The 7791-nt window shown below is 39.7% G+C and overlaps 1 pseudogene across 1 annotated transcript; it reads left to right on the top strand.

Annotated features, from left to right (window-relative positions):
* The first annotated feature begins 3837 nt into the window (after nucleotides 1-3837).
* On the top strand, nucleotides 3838-6979 carry LOC306655277 (hippocampus abundant transcript-like protein 1; annotated as a pseudogene). Its single transcript has 2 exons — nucleotides 3838-3899; nucleotides 5884-6979. The product of its transcript is annotated as a hippocampus abundant transcript-like protein 1 (transcript).
* The last annotated feature ends 812 nt before the right edge of the window (nucleotides 6980-7791 follow it).

Here is a 7791-nt window from a genome sequence, read left to right as displayed (position 1 = left end):
TACAAGGAAACTCAAATTCTTATGGTCAATTCCAAACCTGATCTTGACTTAGCCTGAGGAATGAATGTGAAGAAACCAGAAAGCCTCTATTTTCGTCCATTCATTTGCAGGCCCAGCATGAAAATCATTTATAGTAGACTATTAGTGAATCCAAATGCTAATTCAGCAAACGAATACTTTTTTACTCAACCCATGGTTTATTAAAATCTTTATTAAGTATTTTAGTCTATTTTCTCTGCTTTCACAAGTGTAAATATGTTGTGAGTAACTGATTCTGTGATTGATGGTTTAGCATCTTGCCATACTTCATAGCTAGCAATAAATTTTCATTATGGAGTTTTACAGAAATGAAGAGTGTGATAAATCAACTGAATGTGTTCTGACCTTAACGTAGTTCCTAGTCCTATTCTCTGATGAATTACATCTCTTTTCTAAATGAAGACGCACCACCATAATTCCAGCTGCTTGTAGGCTCTAGTTCGTTATTTGAAGTTTTATTACAATATGTCATGAGCATTCAGGAAGTATGGCATGAAATATTCTTTGAGAGGTCAGCTTCAAAAGTACCATTGTGGTCACTCACATAGATGGATAGCTACATACCCAGACTATAAAGCGGTTTCCTACCATCAATTGCCAGCTGTCTTCAAGGTGAGCTGAGGTAGTTCAGCTGGCTACTTTCCATGTCCCTGTCATCTACTCAAAAGCTGCTAAGTAGTCCATACTAAGTCTCCTGCCAGAGCCTGGTCTACAAAGTTCCTCTCTCAGGGTGAAACTGTAATACATTAGGAATTATTCTACAGTAATGGGTGCTAGTCATTTGTCAACTATTTATCCAGATCCCACGATGTACTGGGTGCTTTGTTAGGCACAGGGATACAGTTGTGAACTAAACTGACAAAGATCCCTGTCCTCTTGGAACTTGTATTTTAAAGACCCTGATATGTGCAGGATTCTATGGAAGTCCAATTAAAGAAGATCTAACTAATCTGAGAGACCCCTAGGGGTCAGGGAAGGCTTCTCAAAGGAGGCGATACTTAGAAAAGCTTGGAAGGACCAAAAGGAAAGAAACTAGATAAAGAAAGCACTCTAGACAAAATACAGGGAGGTGTGAAGTAACAGGATACAGTTGGGAAACTACTGGCTGGTGGATATAGCTGCTGCTTTATCTGAAAACTGCAGAGTGCCGTTAAAATATTTTAAGCAAAGAGTGTCATGATTGTATTTTCATTTTAGAGTGATCACTCTGCCTGCAGTACAGACAATGGACTGTGGAGAGTCCAGAAAGCCCAATTTAGCAGCTGGTGACATAATTCTCATCATAGGACAGGAAAGGAGAATATAGGATTTGTACTAAAGATATGGAGGAATTGGAATCTACAGGACTTTGCAACTCATTAGGACAGAAAAGGATGGAATGGGAGTTGGTTAGGAGACTCCAGCTATAATACATATTTCTAGCAGAATGTGCAACTACTTGAGTCATTGGTGTTGATGAAAACTCTTCTTCATTAAACAAACATTAGAGGGATTTTATAGTGCCCTTAGAAAACCCAAGATTAGGCCACCTTCCCAGCCTCTGGAGACCCAACATCAGTTTCTAAGTTAAAGAGAGTAAGTTATTCCTGAAGACAGTAAGTAATTGCTAGCTCCGAGGAGGGCTTTGGTGACTAAGAATGAGCAGTGTATTCTTGGGGGCTCCAAGGGTTTGTTATTGTCTTCATTTTGAATACCTAGCCTACAGAGGCAGCGCAGTGGAAATTGGTGACAGGCTGCATATGAGAGAAAGAAAGAGAAGCAATCTGGGGCTCCCATTATTTCAGCCTGCCCACCAACTATTCCCCTTGCTCCTAGGAAGAATACTGCAGTTTTCTGTTGAGAAACCACATGTCTCCCACTTTCACCCATTTAGCTCTTATGGGGCAGAAGACCTGCATAATAAGAGTACCTCATTTCCCTGCCATGGTTCAGGGATGAGCAAGGGTGGAAGCAGGCCAGTCAGTACCACAAGTGCTAGAATTTAAACAAGTGAAGCTATCGCTCCTTGGTAGGGCTAACCCAATAGGTATACATTAGGAATTTCTGGGAGCCATCCTGCCCTTATGAGAAGAGACCCTGTTTGAGACCGAAGGCAATCTAGAGGAGAACAGGGCATTGTTTGAGCAAAGGATGCAGCCATGCCTGATACCCCATTTGATTCCCATGTTTTCAGTCAAGTAAGCCAATTTTCAGTTAGGCTTCTGTTACATGGAACTGCAAGAGTCCCTTTTGCCTAACAGGTAGAAAGAAAATAATTATTTTTCCTTTATTTTCTGAAATAGTACTATTTCATTCCATCTTCTCCTTTTTTCTCTTTTCTCTCTCCTCTCACAATCAGTCTCTTGGAAGAGCTGAAGAGAATATTGACAATGATCTCCTGGCCACTTACAGTCCAGTGGTTTCTCTAGTCCACATCTCAACAGCTCAAGGTTGGTTTCCAAGTAAATGAATTGCATTACAGAGCAAAGCTCCATCAAAAAATAAATAAATAAAAGCAGGAATATTTTAGACGAGTGCAGTGACACATGCCTGTGATCCCAGAGGCTAGGGAGGCTGAGATAGGAGGATCTCAAAGCCATCCTTAGCAACACTGAGGTGCTAAGAAACTCAATGAGATTGACCCTGTCTCTAAATAAAATACAAAATAGGGCTGGAGATGTGGTTCAGTGGTTGAGTGTCCCTGAGTTCAATCCCTGTACCAAAAAACAAAAGCAAGAATAGTTTAAGGAATTAAACAATTTAGCATCTGACAATAGAAAACTGACATTGTCTAGCATGCAATCAAAAGTTAGCAAGCATCTGAGGCAGGAGACTCATGAGTTCAAAGCCAGCCCCAGCAACGGGGAAACCGTTGCTAAAGCTAAGCTAAGCAACTAAGTGAGACCATGTCTCTAAATAAAAATAAAAAATAGGGCTGGGGATGTGGCTCAGTGGTTGAGTGCCTCTGAGTTGAGTCCCCGATACCAAAAGAAAAAAAAAAAAAAAAAAAGCTGGGGATATAGTTCAGTTGTTAGAGTGCTTGCCTCCCGTGCACAAGGCCCTACCTGAGTTCAATCCACCCCCCCTCAAAAAAAAAAAAAGTTAGCAGGCTTGTGGGGAATAAAAAAAAGCAGGAAAATACATCTCCCAGTCAGGAGAAAAATCAATCAACAGAAACAGAACCAGAAAAGACACAAATGATGGAATTAGTAGATAAGGATGTTAAAATAGCTATCATACTATAAACCATATGTTCATGAAGGTAGAAAACACAAAAGTAGGTTTAAGGAGATACAGGGAAATTACAGAACAAAAACAAAGCAAGTTGAACTTGAAATAAAAAATATAAATTAAAAATAAAATTATGAAATTAAAAATAAAAAATGAAATTAATTAAAATAAAATATAACTTGAAATTAAAAATATAATGTCAAGATAAAAAGTACATTGGAGCTGGGTACAGTAGTGCACACCTATAATCCCAGAAACTAGGGAAGTTGAGGCCAGCCTCAATGATTTAATGAGGCCCTAAGCAACTTAGTGAGATCCTGTCTCAAAATAAAAAATACAAAGGGCTGGGGATGTGACTCAGTGATTAAGTGTCCCTGGATTCAAACCTTGGTACCATTAAAAAAAAAAAAGAAAAAACCAACAACATTGAGCAGATTAAACACACTACTAAAGAAACACTTAATGGGCTAAAACACACATCAGTAGAAACTACCCAAAAAGAAACAGCAAAAAGTAAAACTGAGAAATAGAAAAAAAGAATAAGTATGAATGAGCTATGGAACAATTTCAAACAGCTCGATAACATAGATGTTCCTGGACTCTCCAAATGAGAAGGGGACAGTACAGCAAAGTAAGTTGAAGAAGCAAAGGTAAAAGATGTTCTGAATTTGATATATGTATATGTTTATATATTATACATAATTATACTATATATGTGTGTCATAGTATAATATTCTTCATGTTTCTTATGTTTGGGATTAATTAATTTATAATATGTATTATAAACATATATAACATATATACACACACCCCATCAAGCATGTCAATCCCAAACACAAAAAACATGAAGACTATTATACCAAGACACATCATAATCAAATAGCTTTGAACCAGTGACAAAAAGCAGCCAGAGAAAAATCATTTACAGAGGAACAAAGATAAAAACAGCAAATGTCTCATCAGAAACAATGTAAGTCATGAGACAGTAGTGCAACATCTTTTAAAGACCCCCCAGAGGGAAAAAAATCTCAACCTACAATTGCTTACCCAGGGAAAAGAATTTCCAAAAACAAACTGGAAATAAAGATTTTTTTTTTCCAGACACACAAAAGTTGAGGGAACCCTTCACCAGCAAATATACATACACTATAGGAACTGTTAACCTAAAAGTGCTTCAATGAGAGGACAATGATACCAGACAGAAATTCAGATCTGCACAAAGAAAGGAAGAATACCAGGAAAAGTACACATGTAGGTAATAATGTAGGTAATGAAACTTTCTTATTTTCTACTTCTTCTTTTTTTTTTTTTTTTTTTTTTTTGAGGAGATAAGGTATTGCCATGTTTCCCAGGCTGTCCTCAAACTTCTGCACTCAAGCCATCCTCCTGCCTCAGCCCCCGAAGTATCTGGGACTTCCACTGCACCCTACTAATTTTTCTAATTTTTAAAATCCCTTCAAAACCCAGTTCTATTTCTAGGTTATACTCCCAACCAAATAATTTTTGCTATTGTTGTGGATAAACAGAGCCATTTTAATGGTTCATGTTTTGTAAACATTTCTGTGACCTAACTATTCCCTCCACTGTTAATGTTTTACCTCACTCTTCCTACAAATTATACACCTCCTAGTGTTCCCATACATTCCGTGGTGCTATCTTTTCTCAAAAAAAGATTCCTATGGCATTACTTCCCTCCCACCTCCTGTGCTTAGGATGGATCCTGGGGTCTCATGAATGCTCTGCAAGCACTCTATCACTGAGCCAGATCCCCTGCCCTACCCTATAGTACTTTTTTTTTTTTTTCTTAAAGAAAGTACATACATGTGAATAGGTAAAGAGTTAAACATATAAAAGGCTACATTTTGTAACTTGTTTTGCCACACACACACACAATGTACAGAAGCATCAGGTTATTTTTAAAGTATCCGGTTTATGGTGATGACACAGGAAGAATTGAAGTTAGAAAGGATCAAGTTGGTGGATTTTTGCTAGGGGAATGAGTTCCTCACAGCTTTGTCAAAAAGTTTTTGCATTTCTTATAGTTACATAAAAGAGCACTTTGTTGGAAACGTATATATAATTATGGATAATATGACACAATATCCACAATTTGCTTAAATATATTCCAGCAACAACAAAAAAAAGGATGGGGGGGAGCAAAATATAAACCTTAAAATATGGAGAAGAGGTAGAGTGATTGCCTAGCATGCACAAGACCCTGGCTTCTACCCCCACCCAGGAAGGAAGGAAGGAAGGAAGGAAGGAAGGAAGGAAGGAAGGAAGGAAGGAAGGGAGGGAGGGAGGGAGGGAGGGAAAGGAAGAAAAAGAAAGAGAGAGAGAGAGAGAGAGAGAGAGAGAGAGAGAGAGAGAGAGAGAGAGAGAGAGAGAGAGAGAGAGAGAGGAAGGAATTGAAGCTGGGTGATAGGAGTTGGCTGCACAGTCTACTTTTGACTATGCTTATAAAAAGCTTGCGCGATGTAGGAACTTAAGTAATTTTTATGGGCCATATGTCTGTACTTCCTCAGTCTATTTTTCTGCATCATATCCTTTTCTAGGTGTATGAATTCCTTCAGTTGTTATTCGGGAAATATTTTTAGATCAAATCTTATGTTGAACACTGCCCTCGGTTTTTAGTCTACACGTCACTCACACTGAAGAACTAAAGCCGGCCACTGACGCCGCCCGCAGCCAGGGAGTCGGGACCGCGTGGTCGCGCGCAGCGCCGCGGGTTCCTGGGGCGGGTCTGGGAACAACTCCAGTGTTGACCCTTCTACATGAAACAGTTCCTCAACACACGTTCCTCACGACGGGTCTCATTCAAGGTGTAAAGGGCCTGCTCTCTTTTGTGAGTGCCCCCTTCATAAGCGCCCTCTGTCGGAAAGGAAGCCTTTTCTCCTTGGCCCGGGATTCTTCACCGGCTTCCCTACCCCACTCATGAGATCAGCCCATGGTGGTACTTCGCGATGATTTCTGTGTCTGGAGTCTTCTCAGCCACGTTCTCTGTGATATTTGCTTATGTAGCTGATGTCACTCAGGAGCAGGAGCAAAGTACTGCTTATGGATGGGTCTCAGCCACTTTTGGAGCTAGTCTGGCTAGCAGCCCAGCCATTTGGAGCGTACCTTTCTGCCAGTTAGGGAGACAGCCATGTTGGGCTGGTGGCCAGGTGGTGGCTCTTCTGAACATGTTTCATCTTGGTGTCTGTTCCAGAATCTTTGCCAGAGACAATGAGACCAGTTTCATGGGGAGCTCAGATTTCTTGGAAACAAGCAGGTTCTCTTGCATCATTGAAGAAAGTTGGGAAAGATTCTCCCGTCTTATTAATCTGCATCACCGTGTTTCTTTCATATCTTCCTGAAACTGGGCAGTATTAAAGGGGTTCTTTTTTGTTTTTGTTTTCTGTCTATCTCAGGGAGGTCATAGGCTTTAGATCTGTTAGAATTGCAGCACTCAGCTGTGGTAGGAATTCCGTCTATTGTGGCTCAGACAGTCTTTCTTAGCATTTTGATGAGATCATCCGGGAATAAGAATACTATCCTTCTTGGCTTGGGCTTCCAGATACTCCAAGAGGCCTGGCACGGTTCTGGATCTCAGGCCTTGATGATGTGGGTGGCAGGGACTGTGGCTGCCCTATCCAGCATCACATTCCCAGAAGTCAGTGCTCTCATCTCTCAGACCTTGGAGTCAGATCAGCCCAGGGCAGTGTTGCCTGTTGATAATCTCAGCTACTAAGAGGCTGAGGCAGGAGAAGTCCTTGTTTGAGGCCAGGCTGGGCAACTTAGCAAGATTCTGACCCATACAATCACAAACACACACACACACACACATACACACAGAGACCAGCATTGTAGTGGAAGAGAGAAACTGGAGGGAGCTTCTAAGAAAGTTTTTAAGTTTGAAAATTCCTAAGAGAGAATAAGAGTTAGTAACTGTATATCAGTAGAATATATGTCCAAGTTCAGACTCATGATACATTATTACTATCTGCTCCTTCCCACTCTCCCATGTCCTCAGTTGTGTAGTATGCGTTTGTTTTCAGTTAATTGTTATCTCAATCTGATTGATTTTTGAATCTCAAGGGAAAATGCACATCAAATTTCTTTCCAAAATATGAGGGTTTAGTGAAGCTCAATTTCACAGTAAGTGTCTTGTTATATTTTTGGCAATATTTCATGGACAAAGAAAACTTTACAGATTATATGCATTTTGTTGCACAATAAATGAATCATTACCTAGGGCCTACCTTTAACACAGCACTAATTTTTAAGTTTTTAAAAAATTATTTTTTTATTTTTTACAGACTGCATTTTGATTCATTGTACACAAATGCGGTACATCATTTCATTTGTATGGTTGTACACAATGTAGATTCACACCATTTGTGTAGTCATACATGTACATGTACATAGGGTAATGATATCTGCCTCATTCCACAATTTTTCATATGCCCCCTCCTTCTCATTTCCTTCTACATAAAGTTCCCAAAAAATCAAAGGCTGAATGTTTTCCCTGATAAGTGGATGATGATATATAATGAGGGTTGG

Source organism: Sciurus vulgaris (genome assembly GCF_902686455.1).
Source record: "Sciurus vulgaris genome assembly, chromosome: 2".
NCBI lineage: Eukaryota > Metazoa > Chordata > Mammalia > Rodentia > Sciuridae > Sciurus > Sciurus vulgaris.
Note: the sequence above shows the minus strand (reverse complement) of the source record. Positions and strands in the feature narration are given on the sequence as shown.